Below are 26,606 nucleotides of genomic sequence, written 5' to 3'. Positions count from 1 at the left end.
ACAAGTCTAAATATGCATTTTCAGCCTTCTAGCTCTTTTCCTTAAGGAGTTATTGCAAGGCATTTGGAAAAAATGTCAACGCGGTTTTCTCTAAGGCGGAATAAACTGGAGCAGATTTTTCAACGCTATCTTGTTCAGACAATGCCTACAAGTCTAAATATGCATTTTCAGCCTTCTAGCTCTTTTCCTTAAGGAGTTATTGCAAGGCATTTGGAAAAAATGTCAACGCGGTTTTCTCTAAGGCGGAATAAGCTAGAGCCGATTTTTCAACGCTATCTTGTTCACACAATGCCTACAAGTCTAAATATGCATTTTCAGCCTTCTATCTCTTTTCGTTAAGGAGTTATTGCAAGGCATTTGGAAAAAATGTCAACGCGGTTTTCTCTAAGGCGGAATAAGCTGGAGCAGATTTTTCAACGCTATCTTGTTCAGACAATGCCTACAAGTCTAAATATGCATTTTCAGCCTTCTATCTCTTTTCGTTAAGGAGTTATTGCAAGGCATTTGGAAAAAATGTCAACGCGGTTTTCTCTAAGGCGGAATAAGCTAGAGCCGATTTTTCAACGCTATCTTGTTCAGACAATGTCTACAAGTCTAAATATGCATTTTCAGCCTTCTAGCTCTTTTCGTTAAGGAGTTATTGCAAGGCATTTGGAAAAAATGTCAACGCGGTTTTCTCTAAGGCGGAATAAGCTAGAGCCGATTTTTCAACGCTATCTTGTTCAGACAATGTCTACAAGTCTAAATATGCATTTTCAGCCTTCTAGCTCTTTTCGTTAAGGAGTTATTGCAAGGCATTTGGAAAAAATGTCAACGCGGTTTTCTCTAAGGCGGAATAAGCTGGAGCAGATTTTTCAACGCTATCTTGTTCAGACAATGCCTACAAGTCTAAATATGCATTTTCAGCCTTCTAGCTCTTTTCGTTAAGGAGTTATTGCAAGGCATTTGGAAAAAATGTCAACGCGGTTTTCTCTAAGGCGGAATAAGCTGGAGCAGATTTTTCAACGCTATCTTGTTCAGACAATGCCTACAAGTCTAAATATGCATTTTCAGCCTTCTAGCTCTTTTCCTTAAGGAGTTATTGCAAGGCATTTGGAAAAAATGTCAACGCGGTTTTCTCTAAGGCGGAATAAGCTAGAGCCGATTTTTCAACGCTATCTTGTTCACACAATGCCTACAAGTCTAAATATGCATTTTCAGCCTTCTAGCTCTTTTCGTTAAGGAGTTATTGCAAGGCATTTGGAAAAAATGTCAACGCGGTTTTCTCTAAGGCGGAATAAGCTGGAGCAGATTTTTCAACGCTATCTTGTTCACACAATGCCTACAAGTCTAAATATGCATTTTCAGCCTTCTATCTCTTTTCGTTAAGGAGTTATTGCAAGGCATTTGGAAAAAATGTCAACGCGGTTTTCTCGAAGGCGGAATAAGCTGGAGCAGATTTTTCAACGCTATCTTGTTCAGACAATGCCTACAAGTCTAAATATGCATTTTCAGCCTTCTAGCTCTTTTCGTTAAGGAGTTATTGCAAGGCATTTGGAAAAAATGTCAACGCGGTTTTCTCTAAGGCGGAATAAGCTGGAGCAGATTTTTCAACGCTATCTTGTTCACACAATGCCTACAAGTCTAAATATGCATTTTCAGCTTTCTAGCTCTTTTCGTTAAGGAGATATTGCAAGGCATTTGGAAAAAATGTCAACGCGGTTTTCTCTAAGGCGGAATAAGCTAGAGCCGATTTTTCAACGCTATCTTGTTCAGACAATGCCTACAAGTCTAAATATGCATTTTCAGCCTTCTAGCTCTTTTCGTTAAGGAGTTATTGCAAGGCATTTGGAAAAAATGTCAACGCGGTTTTCTCTAAGGCGGAATAAGCTAGAGCCGATTTTTCAACGCTATCTTGTTCACACAATGCCTACAAGTCTAAATATGCATTTTCAGCCTTCTAGCTCTTTTCGTTAAGGAGTTATTGCAAGGCATTTGGAAAAAATGTCAACGCGGTTTTCTCTAAGGCGGAATAAGCTGGAGCAGATTTTTCAACGCTATCTTGTTCAGACAATGCCTACAAGTCTAAATATGCATTTTCAGCCTTCTAGCTCTTTTCCTTAAGGAGTTATTGCAAGGCATTTGGAAAAAATGTCAACGCGGTTTTCTCTAAGGCGGAATAAGCTAGAGCCGATTTTTCAACGCTATCTTGTTCACACAATGCCTACAAGTCTAAATATGCATTTTCAGCCTTCTAGCTCTTTTCGTTAAGGAGTTATTGCAAGGCATTTGGAAAAAATGTCAACGCGGTTTTCTCTAAGGCGGAATAAGCTGGAGCAGATTTTTCAACGCTATCTTGTTCACACAATGCCTACAAGTCTAAATATGCATTTTCAGCCTTCTATCTCTTTTCGTTAAGGAGTTATTGCAAGGCATTTGGAAAAAATGTCAACGCGGTTTTCTCTAAGGCGGAATAAGCTGGAGCAGATTTTTCAACGCTATCTTGTTCAGACAATGCCTACAAGTCTAAATATGCATTTTCAGCCTTCTAGCTCTTTTCGTTAAGGAGTTATTGCAAGGCATTTGGAAAAAATGTCAACGCGGTTTTCTCTAAGGCGGAATAAGCTGGAGCAGATTTTTCAACGCTATCTTGTTCAGACAATGCCTACAAGTCTAAATATGCATTTTCAGCCTTCTAGCTCTTTTCCTTAAGGAGTTATTGCAAGGCATTTGGAAAAAATGTCAACGCGGTTTTCTCTAAGGCGGAATAAGCTAGAGCCGATTTTTCAACGCTATCTTGTTCACACAATGCCTACAAGTCTAAATATGCATTTTCAGCCTTCTAGCTCTTTTCGTTAAGGAGTTATTGCAAGGCATTTGGAAAAAATGTCAACGCGGTTTTCTCTAAGGCGGAATAAGCTGGAGCAGATTTTTCAACGCTATCTTGTTCACACAATGCCTACAAGTCTAAATATGCATTTTCAGCCTTCTATCTCTTTTCGTTAAGGAGTTATTGCAAGGCATTTGGAAAAAATGTCAACGCGGTTTTCTCGAAGGCGGAATAAGCTGGAGCAGATTTTTCAACGCTATCTTGTTCAGACAATGCCTACAAGTCTAAATATGCATTTTCAGCCTTCTAGCTCTTTTCGTTAAGGAGTTATTGCAAGGCATTTGGAAAAAATGTCAACGCGGTTTTCTCTAAGGCGGAATAAGCTGGAGCAGATTTTTCAACGCTATCTTGTTCACACAATGCCTACAAGTCTAAATATGCATTTTCAGCTTTCTAGCTCTTTTCGTTAAGGAGATATTGCAAGGCATTTGGAAAAAATGTCAACGCGGTTTTCTCTAAGGCGGAATAAGCTAGAGCCGATTTTTCAACGCTATCTTGTTCAGACAATGCCTACAAGTCTAAATATGCATTTTCAGCCTTCTAGCTCTTTTCGTTAAGGAGTTATTGCAAGGCATTTGGAAAAAATGTCAACGCGGTTTTCTCTAAGGCGGAATAAGCTAGAGCCGATTTTTCAACGCTATCTTGTTCACACAATGCCTACAAGTCTAAATATGCATTTTCAGCCTTCTAGCTCTTTTCGTTAAGGAGTTATTGCAAGGCATTTGGAAAAAATGTCAACGCGGTTTTCTCTAAGGCGGAATAAGCTGGAGCAGATTTTTCAACGCTATCTTGTTCAGACAATGCCTACAAGTCTAAATATGCATTTTCAGCCTTCTAGCTCTTTTCCTTAAGGAGTTATTGCAAGGCATTTGGAAAAAATGTCAACGCGGTTTTCTCTAAGGCGGAATAAGCTAGAGCCGATTTTTCAACGCTATCTTGTTCACACAATGCCTACAAGTCTAAATATGCATTTTCAGCCTTCTAGCTCTTTTCGTTAAGGAGTTATTGCAAGGCATTTGGAAAAAATGTCAACGCGGTTTTCTCTAAGGCGGAATAAGCTGGAGCAGATTTTTCAACGCTATCTTGTTCACACAATGCCTACAAGTCTAAATATGCATTTTCAGCCTTCTATCTCTTTTCGTTAAGGAGTTATTGCAAGGCATTTGGAAAAAATGTCAACGCGGTTTTCTCTAAGGCGGAATAAGCTGGAGCAGATTTTTCAACGCTATCTTGTTCAGACAATGCCTACAAGTCTAAATATGCATTTTCAGCCTTCTAGCTCTTTTCGTTAAGGAGTTATTGCAAGGCATTTGGAAAAAATGTCAACGCGGTTTTCTCTAAGGCGGAATAAGCTGGAGCAGATTTTTCAACGCTATCTTGTTCAGACAATGCCTACAAGTCTAAATATGCATTTTCAGCCTTCTAGCTCTTTTCCTTAAGGAGTTATTGCAAGGCATTTGGAAAAAATGTCAACGCGGTTTTCTCTAAGGCGGAATAAGCTGGAGCAGATTTTTCAACGCTATCTTGTTCAGACAATGCCTACAAGTCTAAATATGCATTTTCAGCCTTCTAGCTCTTTTCCTTAAGGAGTTATTGCAAGGCATTTGGAAAAAATGTCAACGCGGTTTTCTCTAAGGCGGAATAAGCTAGAGCCGATTTTTCAACGCTATCTTGTTCACACAATGCCTACAAGTCTAAATATGCATTTTCAGCCTTCTAGCTCTTTTCGTTAAGGAGTTATTGCAAGGCATTTGGAAAAAATGTCAACGCGGTTTTCTCTAAGGCGGAATAAGCTGGAGCAGATTTTTCAACGCTATCTTGTTCAGACAATGCCTACAAGTCTAAATATGCATTTTCAGCCTTCTATCTCTTTTCGTTAAGGAGTTATTGCAAGGCATTTGGAAAAAATGTCAACGCGGTTTTCTCTAAGGCGGAATAAGCTAGAGCCGATTTTTCAACGCTATCTTGTTCACACAATGCCTACAAGTCTAAATATGCATTTTCAGCCTTCTAGCTCTTTTCGTTAAGGAGTTATTGCAAGGCATTTGGAAAAAATGTCAACGCGGTTTTCTCTAAGGCGGAATAAGCTGGAGCAGATTTTTCAACGCTATCTTGTTCACACAATGCCTACAAGTCTAAATATGCATTTTCAGCTTTCTAGCTCTTTTCGTTAAGGAGATATTGCAAGGCATTTGGAAAAAATGTCAACGCGGTTTTCTCTAAGGCGGAATAAGCTAGAGCCGATTTTTCAACGCTATCTTGTTCACACAATGCCTACAAGTCTAAATATGCATTTTCAGCCTTCTATCTCTTTTCGTTAAGGAGTTATTGCAAGGCATTTGGAAAAAATGTCAACGCGGTTTTCTCTAAGGCGGAATAAGCTGGAGCAGATTTTTCAACGCTATCTTGTTCACACAATGCCTACAAGTCTAAATATGCATTTTCAGCCTTCTATCTCTTTTCGTTAAGGAGTTATTGCAAGGCATTTGGAAAAAATCTCAACGCGGTTTTCTCGAAGGCGGAATAAGCTGGAGCAGATTTTTCAACGCTATCTTGTTCAGACAATGCCTACAAGTCTAAATATGCATTTTCAGCCTTCTAGCTCTTTTCGTTAAGGAGTTATTGCAAGGCATTTGGAAAAAATGTCAACGCGGTTTTCTCTAAGGCGGAATAAGCTGGAGCAGATTTTTCAACGCTATCTTGTTCACACAATGCCTACAAGTCTAAATATGCATTTTCAGCTTTCTAGCTCTTTTCGTTAAGGAGATATTGCAAGGCATTTGGAAAAAATGTCAACGCGGTTTTCTCTAAGGCGGAATAAGCTAGAGCCGATTTTTCAACGCTATCTTGTTCAGACAATGCCTACAAGTCTAAATATGCATTTTCAGCCTTCTAGCTCTTTTCGTTAAGGAGTTATTGCAAGGCATTTGGAAAAAATGTCAACGCGGTTTTCTCTAAGGCGGAATAAGCTAGAGCCGATTTTTCAACGCTATCTTGTTCACACAATGCCTACAAGTCTAAATATGCATTTTCAGCCTTCTAGCTCTTTTCGTTAAGGAGTTATTGCAAGGCATTTGGAAAAAATGTCAACGCGGTTTTCTCTAAGGCGGAATAAGCTGGAGCAGATTTTTCAACGCTATCTTGTTCAGACAATGCCTACAAGTCTAAATATGCATTTTCAGCCTTCTAGCTCTTTTCCTTAAGGAGTTATTGCAAGGCATTTGGAAAAAATGTCAACGCGGTTTTCTCTAAGGCGGAATAAGCTAGAGCCGATTTTTCAACGCTATCTTGTTCACACAATGCCTACAAGTCTAAATATGCATTTTCAGCCTTCTAGCTCTTTTCGTTAAGGAGTTATTGCAAGGCATTTGGAAAAAATGTCAACGCGGTTTTCTCTAAGGCGGAATAAGCTGGAGCAGATTTTTCAACGCTATCTTGTTCACACAATGCCTACAAGTCTAAATATGCATTTTCAGCCTTCTATCTCTTTTCGTTAAGGAGTTATTGCAAGGCATTTGGAAAAAATGTCAACGCGGTTTTCTCTAAGGCGGAATAAGCTGGAGCAGATTTTTCAACGCTATCTTGTTCAGACAATGCCTACAAGTCTAAATATGCATTTTCAGCCTTCTAGCTCTTTTCGTTAAGGAGTTATTGCAAGGCATTTGGAAAAAATGTCAACGCGGTTTTCTCTAAGGCGGAATAAGCTGGAGCAGATTTTTCAACGCTATCTTGTTCAGACAATGCCTACAAGTCTAAATATGCATTTTCAGCCTTCTAGCTCTTTTCCTTAAGGAGTTATTGCAAGGCATTTGGAAAAAATGTCAACGCGGTTTTCTCTAAGGCGGAATAAGCTGGAGCAGATTTTTCAACGCTATCTTGTTCAGACAATGCCTACAAGTCTAAATATGCATTTTCAGCCTTCTAGCTCTTTTCCTTAAGGAGTTATTGCAAGGCATTTGGAAAAAATGTCAACGCGGTTTTCTCTAAGGCGGAATAAGCTAGAGCCGATTTTTCAACGCTATCTTGTTCACACAATGCCTACAAGTCTAAATATGCATTTTCAGCCTTCTAGCTCTTTTCGTTAAGGAGTTATTGCAAGGCATTTGGAAAAAATGTCAACGCGGTTTTCTCTAAGGCGGAATAAGCTGGAGCAGATTTTTCAACGCTATCTTGTTCAGACAATGCCTACAAGTCTAAATATGCATTTTCAGCCTTCTATCTCTTTTCGTTAAGGAGTTATTGCAAGGCATTTGGAAAAAATGTCAACGCGGTTTTCTCTAAGGCGGAATAAGCTAGAGCCGATTTTTCAACGCTATCTTGTTCACACAATGCCTACAAGTCTAAATATGCATTTTCAGCCTTCTAGCTCTTTTCGTTAAGGAGTTATTGCAAGGCATTTGGAAAAAATGTCAACGCGGTTTTCTCTAAGGCGGAATAAGCTGGAGCAGATTTTTCAACGCTATCTTGTTCACACAATGCCTACAAGTCTAAATATGCATTTTCAGCTTTCTAGCTCTTTTCGTTAAGGAGATATTGCAAGGCATTTGGAAAAAATGTCAACGCGGTTTTCTCTAAGGCGGAATAAGCTAGAGCCGATTTTTCAACGCTATCTTGTTCACACAATGCCTACAAGTCTAAATATGCATTTTCAGCCTTCTATCTCTTTTCGTTAAGGAGTTATTGCAAGGCATTTGGAAAAAATGTCAACGCGGTTTTCTCTAAGGCGGAATAAGCTGGAGCAGATTTTTCAACGCTATCTTGTTCACACAATGCCTACAAGTCTAAATATGCATTTTCAGCCTTCTATCTCTTTTCGTTAAGGAGTTATTGCAAGGCATTTGGAAAAAATGTCAACGCGGTTTTCTCGAAGGCGGAATAAGCTGGAGCAGATTTTTCAACGCTATCTTGTTCAGACAATGCCTACAAGTCTAAATATGCATTTTCAGCCTTCTAGCTCTTTTCGTTAAGGAGTTATTGCAAGGCATTTGGAAAAAATGTCAACGCGGTTTTCTCTAAGGCGGAATAAGCTGGAGCAGATTTTTCAACGCTATCTTGTTCACACAATGCCTACAAGTCTAAATATGCATTTTCAGCTTTCTAGCTCTTTTCGTTAAGGAGATATTGCAAGGCATTTGGAAAAAATGTCAACGCGGTTTTCTCTAAGGCGGAATAAGCTAGAGCCGATTTTTCAACGCTATCTTGTTCAGACAATGCCTACAAGTCTAAATATGCATTTTCAGCCTTCTAGCTCTTTTCGTTAAGGAGTTATTGCAAGGCATTTGGAAAAAATGTCAACGCGGTTTTCTCTAAGGCGGAATAAGCTAGAGCCGATTTTTCAACGCTATCTTGTTCACACAATGCCTACAAGTCTAAATATGCATTTTCAGCCTTCTAGCTCTTTTCGTTAAGGAGTTATTGCAAGGCATTTGGAAAAAATGTCAACGCGGTTTTCTCTAAGGCGGAATAAGCTGGAGCAGATTTTTCAACGCTATCTTGTTCAGACAATGCCTACAAGTCTAAATATGCATTTTCAGCCTTCTAGCTCTTTTCCTTAAGGAGTTATTGCAAGGCATTTGGAAAAAATGTCAACGCGGTTTTCTCTAAGGCGGAATAAGCTAGAGCCGATTTTTCAACGCTATCTTGTTCACACAATGCCTACAAGTCTAAATATGCATTTTCAGCCTTCTAGCTCTTTTCGTTAAGGAGTTATTGCAAGGCATTTGGAAAAAAATGTCAACGCGGTTTTCTCTAAGGCGGAATAAGCTGGAGCAGATTTTTCAACGCTATCTTGTTCACACAATGCCTACAAGTCTAAATATGCATTTTCAGCCTTCTATCTCTTTTCGTTAAGGAGTTATTGCAAGGCATTTGGAAAAAATGTCAACGCGGTTTTCTCTAAGGCGGAATAAGCTGGAGCAGATTTTTCAACGCTATCTTGTTCAGACAATGCCTACAAGTCTAAATATGCATTTTCAGCCTTCTAGCTCTTTTCGTTAAGGAGTTATTGCAAGGCATTTGGAAAAAATGTCAACGCGGTTTTCTCTAAGGCGGAATAAGCTGGAGCAGATTTTTCAACGCTATCTTGTTCAGACAATGCCTACAAGTCTAAATATGCATTTTCAGCCTTCTAGCTCTTTTCCTTAAGGAGTTATTGCAAGGCATTTGGAAAAAATGTCAACGCGGTTTTCTCTAAGGCGGAATAAGCTGGAGCAGATTTTTCAACGCTATCTTGTTCAGACAATGCCTACAAGTCTAAATATGCATTTTCAGCCTTCTAGCTCTTTTCCTTAAGGAGTTATTGCAAGGCATTTGGAAAAAATGTCAACGCGGTTTTCTCTAAGGCGGAATAAGCTAGAGCCGATTTTTCAACGCTATCTTGTTCACACAATGCCTACAAGTCTAAATATGCATTTTCAGCCTTCTAGCTCTTTTCGTTAAGGAGTTATTGCAAGGCATTTGGAAAAAATGTCAACGCGGTTTTCTCTAAGGCGGAATAAGCTGGAGCAGATTTTTCAACGCTATCTTGTTCAGACAATGCCTACAAGTCTAAATATGCATTTTCAGCCTTCTAGCTCTTTTCCTTAAGGAGTTATTGCAAGGCATTTGGAAAAAATGTCAACGCGGTTTTCTCTAAGGCGGAATAAGCTAGAGCCGATTTTTCAACGCTATCTTGTTCACACAATGCCTACAAGTCTAAATATGCATTTTCAGCCTTCTAGCTCTTTTCGTTAAGGAGTTATTGCAAGGCATTTGGAAAAAATGTCAACGCGGTTTTCTCTAAGGCGGAATAAGCTGGAGCAGATTTTTCAACGCTATCTTGTTCAGACAATGCCTACAAGTCTAAATATGCATTTTCAGCCTTCTATCTCTTTTCGTTAAGGAGTTATTGCAAGGCATTTGGAAAAAATGTCAACGCGGTTTTCTCTAAGGCGGAATAAGCTAGAGCCGATTTTTCAACGCTATCTTGTTCACACAATGCCTACAAGTCTAAATATGCATTTTCAGCCTTCTAGCTCTTTTCGTTAAGGAGTTATTGCAAGGCATTTGGAAAAAATGTCAACGCGGTTTTCTCTAAGGCGGAATAAGCTGGAGCAGATTTTTCAACGCTATCTTGTTCACACAATGCCTACAAGTCTAAATATGCATTTTCAGCTTTCTAGCTCTTTTCGTTAAGGAGATATTGCAAGGCATTTGGAAAAAATGTCAACGCGGTTTTCTCTAAGGCGGAATAAGCTAGAGCCGATTTTTCAACGCTATCTTGTTCACACAATGCCTACAAGTCTAAATATGCATTTTCAGCCTTCTATCTCTTTTCGTTAAGGAGTTATTGCAAGGCATTTGGAAAAAATGTCAACGCGGTTTTCTCTAAGGCGGAATAAGCTGGAGCAGATTTTTCAACGCTATCTTGTTCACACAATGCCTACAAGTCTAAATATGCATTTTCAGCCTTCTATCTCTTTTCGTTAAGGAGTTATTGCAAGGCATTTGGAAAAAATGTCAACGCGGTTTTCTCGAAGGCGGAATAAGCTGGAGCAGATTTTTCAACGCTATCTTGTTCAGACAATGCCTACAAGTCTAAATATGCATTTTCAGCCTTCTAGCTCTTTTCGTTAAGGAGTTATTGCAAGGCATTTGGAAAAAATGTCAACGCGGTTTTCTCTAAGGCGGAATAAGCTGGAGCAGATTTTTCAACGCTATCTTGTTCACACAATGCCTACAAGTCTAAATATGCATTTTCAGCTTTCTAGCTCTTTTCGTTAAGGAGATATTGCAAGGCATTTGGAAAAAATGTCAACGCGGTTTTCTCTAAGGCGGAATAAGCTAGAGCCGATTTTTCAACGCTATCTTGTTCAGACAATGCCTACAAGTCTAAATATGCATTTTCAGCCTTCTAGCTCTTTTCGTTAAGGAGTTATTGCAAGGCATTTGGAAAAAATGTCAACGCGGTTTTCTCTAAGGCGGAATAAGCTAGAGCCGATTTTTCAACGCTATCTTGTTCACACAATGCCTACAAGTCTAAATATGCATTTTCAGCCTTCTAGCTCTTTTCGTTAAGGAGTTATTGCAAGGCATTTGGAAAAAATGTCAACGCGGTTTTCTCTAAGGCGGAATAAGCTGGAGCAGATTTTTCAACGCTATCTTGTTCAGACAATGCCTACAAGTCTAAATATGCATTTTCAGCCTTCTAGCTCTTTTCCTTAAGGAGTTATTGCAAGGCATTTGGAAAAAATGTCAACGCGGTTTTCTCTAAGGCGGAATAAGCTAGAGCCGATTTTTCAACCCTATCTTGTTCACACAATGCCTACAAGTCTAAATATGCATTTTCAGCCTTCTAGCTCTTTTCGTTAAGGAGTTATTGCAAGGCATTTGGAAAAAAATGTCAACGCGGTTTTCTCTAAGGCGGAATAAGCTGGAGCAGATTTTTCAACGCTATCTTGTTCACACAATGCCTACAAGTCTAAATATGCATTTTCAGCCTTCTATCTCTTTTCGTTAAGGAGTTATTGCAAGGCATTTGGAAAAAATGTCAACGCGGTTTTCTCTAAGGCGGAATAAGCTGGAGCAGATTTTTCAACGCTATCTTGTTCAGACAATGCCTACAAGTCTAAATATGCATTTTCAGCCTTCTAGCTCTTTTCGTTAAGGAGTTATTGCAAGGCATTTGGAAAAAATGTCAACGCGGTTTTCTCTAAGGCGGAATAAGCTGGAGCAGATTTTTCAACGCTATCTTGTTCAGACAATGCCTACAAGTCTAAATATGCATTTTCAGCCTTCTAGCTCTTTTCCTTAAGGAGTTATTGCAAGGCATTTGGAAAAAATGTCAACGCGGTTTTCTCTAAGGCGGAATAAGCTGGAGCAGATTTTTCAACGCTATCTTGTTCAGACAATGCCTACAAGTCTAAATATGCATTTTCAGCCTTCTAGCTCTTTTCCTTAAGGAGTTATTGCAAGGCATTTGGAAAAAATGTCAACGCGGTTTTCTCTAAGGCGGAATAAGCTAGAGCCGATTTTTCAACGCTATCTTGTTCACACAATGCCTACAAGTCTAAATATGCATTTTCAGCCTTCTAGCTCTTTTCGTTAAGGAGTTATTGCAAGGCATTTGGAAAAAATGTCAACGCGGTTTTCTCTAAGGCGGAATAAGCTGGAGCAGATTTTTCAACGCTATCTTGTTCAGACAATGCCTACAAGTCTAAATATGCATTTTCAGCCTTCTAGCTCTTTTCCTTAAGGAGTTATTGCAAGGCATTTGGAAAAAATGTCAACGCGGTTTTCTCTAAGGCGGAATAAGCTAGAGCCGATTTTTCAACGCTATCTTGTTCACACAATGCCTACAAGTCTAAATATGCATTTTCAGCCTTCTAGCTCTTTTCGTTAAGGAGTTATTGCAAGGCATTTGGAAAAAATGTCAACGCGGTTTTCTCTAAGGCGGAATAAGCTGGAGCAGATTTTTCAACGCTATCTTGTTCAGACAATGCCTACAAGTCTAAATATGCATTTTCAGCCTTCTATCTCTTTTCGTTAAGGAGTTATTGCAAGGCATTTGGAAAAAATGTCAACGCGGTTTTCTCTAAGGCGGAATAAGCTAGAGCCGATTTTTCAACGCTATCTTGTTCACACAATGCCTACAAGTCTAAATATGCATTTTCAGCCTTCTATCTCTTTTCGTTAAGGAGTTATTGCAAGGCATTTGGAAAAAATGTCAACGCGGTTTTCTCTAAGGCGGAATAAGCTGGAGCAGATTTTTCAACGCTATCTTGTTCACACAATGCCTACAAGTCTAAATATGCATTTTCAGCTTTCTAGCTCTTTTCGTTAAGGAGATATTGCAAGGCATTTGGAAAAAATGTCAACGCGGTTTTCTCTAAGGCGGAATAAGCTAGAGCCGATTTTTCAACGCTATCTTGTTCACACAATGCCTACAAGTCTAAATATGCATTTTCAGCCTTCTAGCTCTTTTCGTTAAGGAGTTATTGCAAGGCATTTGGAAAAAATGTCAACGCGGTTTTCTCTAAGGCGGAATAAGCTAGAGCCGATTTTTCAACGCTATCTTGTTCACACAATGCCTACAAGTCTAAATATGCATTTTCAGCCTTCTAGCTCTTTTCGTTAAGGAGTTATTGCAAGGCATTTGGAAAAAATGTCAACGCGGTTTTCTCTAAGGCGGAATAAGCTGGAGCAGATTTTTCAACGCTATCTTGTTCAGACAATGCCTACAAGTCTAAATATGCATTTTCAGCCTTCTAGCTCTTTTCCTTAAGGAGTTATTGCAAGGCATTTGGAAAAAATGTCAACGCGGTTTTCTCTAAGGCGGAATAAGCTAGAGCCGATTTTTCAACGCTATCTTGTTCACACAATGCCTACAAGTCTAAATATGCATTTTCAGCCTTCTAGCTCTTTTCGTTAAGGAGTTATTGCAAGGCATTTGGAAAAAATGTCAACGCGGTTTTCTCTAAGGCGGAATAAGCTGGAGCAGATTTTTCAACGCTATCTTGTTCAGACAATGCCTACAAGTCTAAATATGCATTTTCAGCCTTCTATCTCTTTTCGTTAAGGAGTTATTGCAAGGCATTTGGAAAAAATGTCAACGCGGTTTTCTCTAAGGCGGAATAAGCTAGAGCCGATTTTTCAACGCTATCTTGTTCACACAATGCCTACAAGTCTAAATATGCATTTTCAGCCTTCTAGCTCTTTTCGTTAAGGAGTTATTGCAAGGCATTTGGAAAAAATGTCAACGCGGTTTTCTCTAAGGCGGAATAAGCTGGAGCAGATTTTTCAACGCTATCTTGTTCACACAATGCCTACAAGTCTAAATATGCATTTTCAGCTTTCTAGCTCTTTTCGTTAAGGAGATATTGCAAGGCATTTGGAAAAAATGTCAACGCGGTTTTCTCTAAGGCGGAATAAGCTAGAGCCGATTTTTCAACGCTATCTTGTTCACACAATGCCTACAAGTCTAAATATGCATTTTCAGCCTTCTATCTCTTTTCGTTAAGGAGTTATTGCAAGGCATTTGGAAAAAATGTCAACGCGGTTTTCTCTAAGGCGGAATAAGCTGGAGCAGATTTTTCAACGCTATCTTGTTCACACAATGCCTACAAGTCTAAATATGCATTTTCAGCCTTCTATCTCTTTTCGTTAAGGAGTTATTGCAAGGCATTTGGAAAAAATGTCAACGCGGTTTTCTCGAAGGCGGAATAAGCTGGAGCAGATTTTTCAACGCTATCTTGTTCAGACAATGCCTACAAGTCTAAATATGCATTTTCAGCCTTCTAGCTCTTTTCGTTAAGGAGTTATTGCAAGGCATTTGGAAAAAATGTCAACGCGGTTTTCTCTAAGGCGGAATAAGCTGGAGCAGATTTTTCAACGCTATCTTGTTCACACAATGCCTACAAGTCTAAATATGCATTTTCAGCTTTCTAGCTCTTTTCGTTAAGGAGATATTGCAAGGCATTTGGAAAAAATGTCAACGCGGTTTTCTCTAAGGCGGAATAAGCTAGAGCCGATTTTTCAACGCTATCTTGTTCAGACAATGCCTACAAGTCTAAATATGCATTTTCAGCCTTCTAGCTCTTTTCGTTAAGGAGTTATTGCAAGGCATTTGGAAAAAATGTCAACGCGGTTTTCTCTAAGGCGGAATAAGCTAGAGCCGATTTTTCAACGCTATCTTGTTCACACAATGCCTACAAGTCTAAATATGCATTTTCAGCCTTCTAGCTCTTTTCGTTAAGGAGTTATTGCAAGGCATTTGGAAAAAATGTCAACGCGGTTTTCTCTAAGGCGGAATAAGCTGGAGCAGATTTTTCAACGCTATCTTGTTCAGACAATGCCTACAAGTCTAAATATGCATTTTCAGCCTTCTAGCTCTTTTCCTTAAGGAGTTATTGCAAGGCATTTGGAAAAAATGTCAACGCGGTTTTCTCTAAGGCGGAATAAGCTAGAGCCGATTTTTCAACGCTATCTTGTTCACACAATGCCTACAAGTCTAAATATGCATTTTCAGCCTTCTAGCTCTTTTCGTTAAGGAGTTATTGCAAGGCATTTGGAAAAAAATGTCAACGCGGTTTTCTCTAAGGCGGAATAAGCTGGAGCAGATTTTTCAACGCTATCTTGTTCACACAATGCCTACAAGTCTAAATATGCATTTTCAGCCTTCTATCTCTTTTCGTTAAGGAGTTATTGCAAGGCATTTGGAAAAAATGTCAACGCGGTTTTCTCTAAGGCGGAATAAGCTGGAGCAGATTTTTCAACGCTATCTTGTTCAGACAATGCCTACAAGTCTAAATATGCATTTTCAGCCTTCTAGCTCTTTTCGTTAAGGAGTTATTGCAAGGCATTTGGAAAAAATGTCAACGCGGTTTTCTCTAAGGCGGAATAAGCTGGAGCAGATTTTTCAACGCTATCTTGTTCAGACAATGCCTACAAGTCTAAATATGCATTTTCAGCCTTCTAGCTCTTTTCCTTAAGGAGTTATTGCAAGGCATTTGGAAAAAATGTCAACGCGGTTTTCTCTAAGGCGGAATAAGCTGGAGCAGATTTTTCAACGCTATCTTGTTCAGACAATGCCTACAAGTCTAAATATGCATTTTCAGCCTTCTAGCTCTTTTCCTTAAGGAGTTATTGCAAGGCATTTGGAAAAAATGTCAACGCGGTTTTCTCTAAGGCGGAATAAGCTAGAGCCGATTTTTCAACGCTATCTTGTTCACACAATGCCTACAAGTCTAAATATGCATTTTCAGCCTTCTAGCTCTTTTCGTTAAGGAGTTATTGCAAGGCATTTGGAAAAAATGTCAACGCGGTTTTCTCTAAGGCGGAATAAGCTGGAGCAGATTTTTCAACGCTATCTTGTTCAGACAATGCCTACAAGTCTAAATATGCATTTTCAGCCTTCTAGCTCTTTTCCTTAAGGAGTTATTGCAAGGCATTTGGAAAAAATGTCAACGCGGTTTTCTCTAAGGCGGAATAAGCTAGAGCCGATTTTTCAACGCTATCTTGTTCACACAATGCCTACAAGTCTAAATATGCATTTTCAGCCTTCTAGCTCTTTTCGTTAAGGAGTTATTGCAAGGCATTTGGAAAAAATGTCAACGCGGTTTTCTCTAAGGCGGAATAAGCTGGAGCAGATTTTTCAACGCTATCTTGTTCAGACAATGCCTACAAGTCTAAATATGCATTTTCAGCCTTCTATCTCTTTTCGTTAAGGAGTTATTGCAAGGCATTTGGAAAAAATGTCAACGCGGTTTTCTCTAAGGCGGAATAAGCTAGAGCCGATTTTTCAACGCTATCTTGTTCACACAATGCCTACAAGTCTAAATATGCATTTTCAGCCTTCTATCTCTTTTCGTTAAGGAGTTATTGCAAGGCATTTGGAAAAAATGTCAACGCGGTTTTCTCTAAGGCGGAATAAGCTGGAGCAGATTTTTCAACGCTATCTTGTTCACACAATGCCTACAAGTCTAAATATGCATTTTCAGCTTTCTAGCTCTTTTCGTTAAGGAGATATTGCAAGGCATTTGGAAAAAATGTCAACGCGGTTTTCTCTAAGGCGGAATAAGCTAGAGCCGATTTTTCAACGCTATCTTGTTCACACAATGCCTACAAGTCTAAATATGCATTTTCAGCCTTCTATCTCTTTTCGTTAAGGAGTTATTGCAAGGCATTTGGAAAAAATGTCAACGCGGTTTTCTCTAAGGCGGAATAAGCTGGAGCAGATTTTTCAACGCTATCTTGTTCACACAATGCCTACAAGTCTAAATATGCATTTTCAGCCTTCTATCTCTTTTCGTTAAGGAGTTATTGCAAGGCATTTGGAAAAAATGTCAACGCGGTTTTCTCGAAGGCGGAATAAGCTGGAGCAGATTTTTCAACGCTATCTTGTTCAGACAATGCCTACAAGTCTAAATATGCATTTTCAGCCTTCTAGCTCTTTTCCTTAAGGAGTTATTGCAAGGCATTTGGAAAAAATGTCAACGCGGTTTTCTCTAAGGCGGAATAAGCTAGAGCCGATTTTTCAACGCTATCTTGTTCACACAATGCCTACAAGTCTAAATATGCATTTTCAGCCTTCTAGCTCTTTTCGTTAAGGAGTTATTGCAAGGCATTTGGAAAAAAATGTCAACGCGGTTTTCTCTAAGGCGGAATAAGCTGGAGCAGATTTTTCAACGCTATCTTGTTCACACAATGCCTACAAGTCTAAATATGCATTTTCAGCCTTCTATCTCTTTTCGTTAAGGAGTTATTGCAAGGCATTTGGAAAAAATGTCAACGCGGTTTTCTCTAAGGCGGAATAAGCTGGAGCAGATTTTTCAACGCTATCTTGTTCAGACAATGCCTACAAGTCTAAATATGCATTTTCAGCCTTCTAGCTCTTTTCGTTAAGGAGTTATTGCAAGGCATTTGGAAAAAATGTCAACGCGGTTTTCTCTAAGGCGGAATAAGCTGGAGCAGATTTTTCAACGCTATCTTGTTCAGACAATGCCTACAAGTCTAAATATGCATTTTCAGCCTTCTAGCTCTTTTCCTTAAGGAGTTATTGCAAGGCATTTGGAAAAAATGTCAACGCGGTTTTCTCTAAGGCGGAATAAGCTGGAGCAGATTTTTCAACGCTATCTTGTTCAGACAATGCCTACAAGTCTAAATATGCATTTTCAGCCTTCTAGCTCTTTTCCTTAAGGAGTTATTGCAAGGCATTTGGAAAAAATGTCAACGCGGTTTTCTCTAAGGCGGAATAAGCTAGAGCCGATTTTTCAACGCTATCTTGTTCACACAATGCCTACAAGTCTAAATATGCATTTTCAGCCTTCTAGCTCTTTTCGTTAAGGAGTTATTGCAAGGCATTTGGAAAAAATGTCAACGCGGTTTTCTCTAAGGCGGAATAAGCTGGAGCAGATTTTTCAACGCTATCTTGTTCAGACAATGCCTACAAGTCTAAATATGCATTTTCAGCCTTCTAGCTCTTTTCCTTAAGGAGTTATTGCAAGGCATTTGGAAAAAATGTCAACGCGGTTTTCTCTAAGGCGGAATAAGCTAGAGCCGATTTTTCAACGCTATCTTGTTCACACAATGCCTACAAGTCTAAATATGCATTTTCAGCCTTCTAGCTCTTTTCGTTAAGGAGTTATTGCAAGGCATTTGGAAAAAATGTCAACGCGGTTTTCTCTAAGGCGGAATAAGCTGGAGCAGATTTTTCAACGCTATCTTGTTCAGACAATGCCTACAAGTCTAAATATGCATTTTCAGCCTTCTATCTCTTTTCGTTAAGGAGTTATTGCAAGGCATTTGGAAAAAATGTCAACGCGGTTTTCTCTAAGGCGGAATAAGCTAGAGCCGATTTTTCAACGCTATCTTGTTCACACAATGCCTACAAGTCTAAATATGCATTTTCAGCCTTCTATCTCTTTTCGTTAAGGAGTTATTGCAAGGCATTTGGAAAAAATGTCAACGCGGTTTTCTCTAAGGCGGAATAAGCTGGAGCAGATTTTTCAACGCTATCTTGTTCACACAATGCCTACAAGTCTAAATATGCATTTTCAGCTTTCTAGCTCTTTTCGTTAAGGAGATATTGCAAGGCATTTGGAAAAAATGTCAACGCGGTTTTCTCTAAGGCGGAATAAGCTAGAGCCGATTTTTCAACGCTATCTTGTTCACACAATGCCTACAAGTCTAAATATGCATTTTCAGCCTTCTATCTCTTTTCGTTAAGGAGTTATTGCAAGGCATTTGGAAAAAATGTCAACGCGGTTTTCTCTAAGGCGGAATAAGCTGGAGCAGATTTTTCAACGCTATCTTGTTCACACAATGCCTACAAGTCTAAATATGCATTTTCAGCCTTCTATCTCTTTTCGTTAAGGAGTTATTGCAAGGCATTTGGAAAAAATGTCAACGCGGTTTTCTCGAAGGCGGAATAAGCTGGAGCAGATTTTTCAACGCTATCTTGTTCAGACAATGCCTACAAGTCTAAATATGCATTTTCAGCCTTCTAGCTCTTTTCGTTAAGGAGTTATTGCAAGGCATTTGGAAAAAATGTCAACGCGGTTTTCTCTAAGGCGGAATAAGCTGGAGCAGATTTTTCAACGCTATCTTGTTCACACAATGCCTACAAGTCTAAATATGCATTTTCAGCTTTCTAGCTCTTTTCGTTAAGGAGATATTGCAAGGCATTTGGAAAAAATGTCAACGCGGTTTTCTCTAAGGCGGAATAAGCTAGAGCCGATTTTTCAACGCTATCTTGTTCAGACAATGCCTACAAGTCTAAATATGCATTTTCAGCCTTCTAGCTCTTTTCGTTAAGGAGTTATTGCAAGGCATTTGGAAAAAATGTCAACGCGGTTTTCTCTAAGGCGGAATAAGCTAGAGCCGATTTTTCAACGCTATCTTGTTCACACAATGCCTACAAGTCTAAATATGCATTTTCAGCCTTCTAGCTCTTTTCGTTAAGGAGTTATTGCAAGGCATTTGGAAAAAATGTCAACGCGGTTTTCTCTAAGGCGGAATAAGCTGGAGCAGATTTTTCAACGCTATCTTGTTCAGACAATGCCTACAAGTCTAAATATGCATTTTCAGCCTTCTAGCTCTTTTCCTTAAGGAGTTATTGCAAGGCATTTGGAAAAAATGTCAACGCGGTTTTCTCTAAGGCGGAATAAGCTAGAGCCGATTTTTCAACGCTATCTTGTTCACACAATGCCTACAAGTCTAAATATGCATTTTCAGCCTTCTAGCTCTTTTCGTTAAGGAGTTATTGCAAGGCATTTGGAAAAAATGTCAACGCGGTTTTCTCTAAGGCGGAATAAGCTGGAGCAGATTTTTCAACGCTATCTTGTTCACACAATGCCTACAAGTCTAAATATGCATTTTCAGCCTTCTATCTCTTTTCGTTAAGGAGTTATTGCAAGGCATTTGGAAAAAATGTCAACGCGGTTTTCTCTAAGGCGGAATAAGCTGGAGCAGATTTTTCAACGCTATCTTGTTCAGACAATGCCTACAAGTCTAAATATGCATTTTCAGCCTTCTAGCTCTTTTCGTTAAGGAGTTATTGCAAGGCATTTGGAAAAAATGTCAACGCGGTTTTCTCTAAGGCGGAATAAGCTGGAGCAGATTTTTCAACGCTATCTTGTTCAGACAATGCCTACAAGTCTAAATATGCATTTTCAGCCTTCTAGCTCTTTTCCTTAAGGAGTTATTGCAAGGCATTTGGAAAAAATGTCAACGCGGTTTTCTCTAAGGCGGAATAAGCTGGAGCAGATTTTTCAACGCTATCTTGTTCAGACAATGCCTACAAGTCTAAATATGCATTTTCAGCCTTCTAGCTCTTTTCCTTAAGGAGTTATTGCAAGGCATTTGGAAAAAATGTCAACGCGGTTTTCTCTAAGGCGGAATAAGCTAGAGCCGATTTTTCAACGCTATCTTGTTCACACAATGCCTACAAGTCTAAATATGCATTTTCAGCCTTCTAGCTCTTTTCGTTAAGGAGTTATTGCAAGGCATTTGGAAAAAATGTCAACGCGGTTTTCTCTAAGGCGGAATAAGCTGGAGCAGATTTTTCAACGCTATCTTGTTCAGACAATGCCTACAAGTCTAAATATGCATTTTCAGCCTTCTATCTCTTTTCGTTAAGGAGTTATTGCAAGGCATTTGGAAAAAATGTCAACGCGGTTTTCTCTAAGGCGGAATAAGCTGGAGCAGATTTTTCAACGCTATCTTGTTCAGACAATGCCTACAAGTCTAAATATGCATTTTCAGCCTTCTAGCTCTTTTCCTTAAGGAGTTATTGCAAGGCATTTGGAAAAAATGTCAACGCGGTTTTCTCTAAGGCGGAATAAGCTAGAGCCGATTTTTCAACGCTATCTTGTTCACACAATGCCTACAAGTCTAAATATGCATTTTCAGCCTTCTAGCTCTTTTCGTTAAGGAGTTATTGCAAGGCATTTGGAAAAAATGTCAACGCGGTTTTCTCTAAGGCGGAATAAGCTGGAGCAGATTTTTCAACGCTATCTTGTTCAGACAATGCCTACAAGTCTAAATATGCATTTTCAGCCTTCTAGCTCTTTTCGTTAAGGAGTTATTGCAAGGCATTTGGAAAAAATGTCAACGCGGTTTTCTCTAAGGCGGAATAAGCTGGAGCAGATTTTTCAACGCTATCTTGTTCAGACAATGCCTACAAGTCTAAATATGCATTTTCAGCCTTCTAGCTCTTTTCCTTAAGGAGTTATTGCAAGGCATTTGGAAAAAATGTCAACGCGGTTTTCTCTAAGGCGGAATAAGCTGGAGCAGATTTTTCAACGCTATCTTGTTCAGACAATGCCTACAAGTCTAAATATGCATTTTCAGCCTTCTAGCTCTTTTCCTTAAGGAGTTATTGCAAGGCATTTGGAAAAAATGTCAACGCGGTTTTCTCTAAGGCGGAATAAGCTAGAGCCGATTTTTCAACGCTATCTTGTTCACACAATGCCTACAAGTCTAAATATGCATTTTCAGCCTTCTAGCTCTTTTCGTTAAGGAGTTATTGCAAGGCATTTGGAAAAAATGTCAACGCGGTTTTCTCTAAGGCGGAATAAGCTGGAGCAGATTTTTCAACGCTATCTTGTTCAGACAATGCCTACAAGTCTAAATATGCATTTTCAGCCTTCTATCTCTTTTCGTTAAGGAGTTATTGCAAGGCATTTGGAAAAAATGTCAACGCGGTTTTCTCTAAGGCGGAATAAGCTGGAGCAGATTTTTCAACGCTATCTTGTTCAGACAATGCCTACAAGTCTAAATATGCATTTTCAGCCTTCTAGCTCTTTTCCTTAAGGAGTTATTGCAAGGCATTTGGAAAAAATGTCAACGCGGTTTTCTCTAAGGCGGAATAAGCTAGAGCCGATTTTTCAACGCTATCTTGTTCACACAATGCCTACAAGTCTAAATATGCATTTTCAGCCTTCTAGCTCTTTTCGTTAAGGAGTTATTGCAAGGCATTTGGAAAAAATGTCAACGCGGTTTTCTCTAAGGCGGAATAAGCTGGAGCAGATTTTTCAACGCTATCTTGTTCAGACAATGCCTACAAGTCTAAATATGCATTTTCAGCCTTCTAGCTCTTTTCGTTAAGGAGTTATTGCAAGGCATTTGGAAAAAATGTCAACGCGGTTTTCTCTAAGGCGGAATAAGCTAGAGCCGATTTTTCAACGCTATCTTGTTCACACAATGCCTACAAGTCTAAATATGCATTTTCAGCCTTCTAGCTCTTTTCGTTAAGGAGTTATTGCAAGGCATTTGGAAAAAATGTCAACGCGGTTTTCTCTAAGGCGGAATAAGCTGGAGCAGATTTTTCAACGCTATCTTGTTCACACAATGCCTACAAGTCTAAATATGCATTTTCAGCTTTCTAGCTCTTTTCGTTAAGGAGATATTGCAAGGCATTTGGAAAAAATGTCAACGCGGTTTTCTCTAAGGCGGAATAAGCTAGAGCCGATTTTTCAACGCTATCTTGTTCACACAATGCCTACAAGTCTAAATATGCATTTTCAGCCTTCTATCTCTTTTCGTTAAGGAGTTATTGCAAGGCATTTGGAAAAAATGTCAACGCGGTTTTCTCTAAGGCGGAATAAGCTGGAGCAGATTTTTCAACGCTATCTTGTTCAGACAATGCCTACAAGTCTAAATATGCATTTTCAGCCTTCTAGCTCTTTTCGTTAAGGAGTTATTGCAAGGCATTTGGAAAAAATGTCAACGCGGTTTTCTCTAAGGCGGAATAAGCTGGAGCAGATTTTTCAACGCTATCTTGTTCAGACAATGCCTACAAGTCTAAATATGCATTTTCAGCCTTCTAGCTCTTTTCCTTAAGGAGTTATTGCAAGGCATTTGGAAAAAATGTCAACGCGGTTTTCTCTAAGGCGGAATAAGCTAGAGCCGATTTTTCAACGCTATCTTGTTCACACAATGCCTACAAGTCTAAATATGCATTTTCAGCCTTCTAGCTCTTTTCGTTAAGGAGTTATTGCAAGGCATTTGGAAAAAATGTCAACGCGGTTTTCTCTAAGGCGGAATAAGCTGGAGCAGATTTTTCAACGCTATCTTGTTCAGACAATGCCTACAAGTCTAAATATGCATTTTCAGCCTTCTATCTCTTTTCGTTAAGGAGTTATTGCAAGGCATTTGGAAAAAATGTCAACGCGGTTTTCTCGAAGGCGGAATAAGCTGGAGTAGATTTTTCAACGCTATCTTGTTCAGACAATGCCTACAAGTCTAAATATGCATTTTCAGCCTTCTAGCTCTTTTCGTTAAGGAGTTATTGCAAGGCATTTGGAAAAAATGTCAACGCGGTTTTCTCTAAGGCGGAATAAGCTAGAGCCGATTTTTCAACGCTATCTTGTTCAGACAATGCCTACAAGTCTAAATATGCATTTTCAGCCTTCTAGCTCTTTTCCTTAAGGAGTTATTGCAAGGCATTTGGAAAAAATGTCAACGCGGTTTTCTCTAAGGCGGAATAAGCTAGAGCCGATTTTTCAACGCTATCTTGTTCACACAATGCCTACAAGTCTAAATATGCATTTTCAGCCTTCTAGCTCTTTTCGTTAAGGAGTTATTGCAAGGCATTTGGAAAAAATGTCAACGCGGTTTTCTCTAAGGCGGAATAAGCTGGAGCAGATTTTTCAACGCTATCTTGTTCAGACAATGCCTACAAGTCTAAATATGCATTTTCAGCCTTCTATCTCTTTTCGTTAAGGAGTTATTGCAAGGCATTTGGAAAAAATGTCAACGCGGTTTTCTCTAAGGCGGAATAAGCTGGAGCAGATTTTTCAACGCTATCTTGTTCAGACAATGCCTACAAGTCTAAATATGCATTTTCAGCCTTCTATCTCTTTTCGTTAAGGAGTTATTGCAAGGCATTTGGAAAAAATGTCAACGCGGTTTTCTCTAAGGCGGAATAAGCTGGAGCAGATTTTTCAACGCTATCTTGTTCAGACAATGCCTACAAGTCTAAATATGCATTTTCAGCCTTCTATCTCTTTTCGTTAAGGAGTTATTGCAAGGCATTTGGAAAAAATGTCAACGCGGTTTTCTCTAAGGCGGAATAAGCTAGAGCCGATTTTTCAACGCTATCTTGTTCAGACAATGCCTACAAGTCTAAATATGCATTTTCAGCCTTCTAGCTCTTTTCGTTAAGGAGTTATTGCAAGGCATTTGGAAAAAATGTCAACGCGGTTTTCTCTAAGGCGGAATAAGCTAGAGCCGATTTTTCAACGCTATCTTGTTCAGACAATGCCTACAAGTCTAAATATGCATTTTCAGCCTTCTAGCTCTTTTCGTTAAGGAGTTATTGCAAGGCATTTGGAAAAAATGTCAACGCGGTTTTCTCTAAGGCGGAATAAGCTAGAGCCGATTTTTCAACGCTATCTTGTTCACACAATGCCTACAAGTCTAAATATGCATTTTCAGCCTTCTAGCTCTTTTCGTTAAGGAGTTATTGCAAGGCATTTGGAAAAAATGTCAACGCGGTTTTCTCTAAGGCGGAATAAGCTGGAGCAGATTTTTCAACGCTATCTTGTTCAGACAATGCCTACAAGTCTAAATATGCATTTTCAGCCTTCTAGCTCTTTTCCTTAAGGAGTTATTGCAAGGCATTTGGAAAAAATGTCAACGCGGTTTTCTCTAAGGCGGAATAAGCTAGAGCCGATTTTTCAACGCTATCTTGTTCACACAATGCCTACAAGTCTAAATATGCATTTTCAGCCTTCTAGCTCTTTTCGTTAAGGAGTTATTGCAAGGCATTTGGAAAAAATGTCAACGCGGTTTTCTCTAAGGCGGAATAAGCTGGAGCAGATTTTTCAACGCTATCTTGTTCACACAATGCCTACAAGTCTAAATATGCATTTTCAGCCTTCTATCTCTTTTCGTTAAGGAGTTATTGCAAGGCATTTGGAAAAAATGTCAACGCGGTTTTCTCTAAGGCGGAATAAGCTGGAGCAGATTTTTCAACGCTATCTTGTTCAGACAATGCCTACAAGTCTAAATATGCATTTTCAGCCTTCTAGCTCTTTTCGTTAAGGAGTTATTGCAAGGCATTTGGAAAAAATGTCAACGCGGTTTTCTCTAAGGCGGAATAAGCTGGAGCAGATTTTTCAACGCTATCTTGTTCAGACAATGCCTACAAGTCTAAATATGCATTTTCAGCCTTCTAGCTCTTTTCCTTAAGGAGTTATTGCAAGGCATTTGGAAAAAATGTCAACGCGGTTTTCTCTAAGGCGGAATAAGCTGGAGCAGATTTTTCAACGCTATCTTGTTCAGACAATGCCTACAAGTCTAAATATGCATTTTCAGCCTTCTATCTCTTTTCGTTAAGGAGTTATTGCAAGGCATTTGGAAAAAATGTCAACGCGGTTTTCTCTAAGGCGGAATAAGCTGGAGCAGATTTTTCAACGCTATCTTGTTCAGACAATGCCTACAAGTCTAAATATGCATTTTCAGCCTTCTATCTCTTTTCGTTAAGGAGTTATTGCAAGGCATTTGGAAAAAATGTCAACGCGGTTTTCTCTAAGGCGGAATAAGCTGGAGCAGATTTTTCAACGCTATCTTGTTCAGACAATGCCTACAAGTCTAAATATGCATTTTCAGCCTTCTATCTCTTTTCGTTAAGGAGTTATTGCAAGGCATTTGGAAAAAATGTCAACGCGGTTTTCTCTAAGGCGGAATAAGCTAGAGCCGATTTTTCAACGCTATCTTGTTCAGACAATGCCTACAAGTCTAAATATGCATTTTCAGCCTTCTAGCTCTTTTCGTTAAGGAGTTATTGCAAGGCATTTGGAAAAAATGTCAACGCGGTTTTCTCTAAGGCGGAATAAGCTAGAGCCGATTTTTCAACGCTATCTTGTTCAGACAATGCCTACAAGTCTAAATATGCATTTTCAGCCTTCTAGCTCTTTTCGTTAAGGAGTTATTGCAAGGCATTTGGAAAAAATGTCAACGCGGTTTTCTCTAAGGCGGAATAAGCTAGAGCCGATTTTTCAACGCTATCTTGTTCACACAATGCCTACAAGTCTAAATATGCATTTTCAGCCTTCTAGCTCTTTTCGTTAAGGAGTTATTGCAAGGCATTTGGAAAAAATGTCAACGCGGTTTTCTCTAAGGCGGAATAAGCTGGAGCAGATTTTTCAACGCTATCTTGTTCAGACAATGCCTACAAGTCTAAATATGCATTTTCAGCCTTCTAGCTCTTTTCCTTAAGGAGTTATTGCAAGGCATTTGGAAAAAATGTCAACGCGGTTTTCTCTAAGGCGGAATAAGCTAGAGCCGATTTTTCAACGCTATCTTGTTCACACAATGCCTACAAGTCTAAATATGCATTTTCAGCCTTCTAGCTCTTTTCGTTAAGGAGTTATTGCAAGGCATTTGGAAAAAATGTCAACGCGGTTTTCTCTAAGGCGGAATAAGCTGGAGCAGATTTTTCAACGCTATCTTGTTCACACAATGCCTACAAGTCTAAATATGCATTTTCAGCCTTCTATCTCTTTTCGTTAAGGAGTTATTGCAAGGCATTTGGAAAAAATGTCAACGCGGTTTTCTCTAAGGCGGAATAAGCTGGAGCAGATTTTTCAACGCTATCTTGTTCAGACAATGCCTACAAGTCTAAATATGCATTTTCAGCCTTCTAGCTCTTTTCGTTAAGGAGTTATTGCAAGGCATTTGGAAAAAATGTCAACGCGGTTTTCTCTAAGGCGGAATAAGCTGGAGCAGATTTTTCAACGCTATCTTGTTCAGACAA

This window comes from Crinia signifera, chromosome 4, assembly GCF_055691185.1.
Source record: "Crinia signifera chromosome 4, ASM5569118v1, whole genome shotgun sequence".
Lineage (NCBI taxonomy): Eukaryota > Metazoa > Chordata > Amphibia > Anura > Myobatrachidae > Crinia > Crinia signifera.
Note: the sequence above shows the minus strand (reverse complement) of the source record.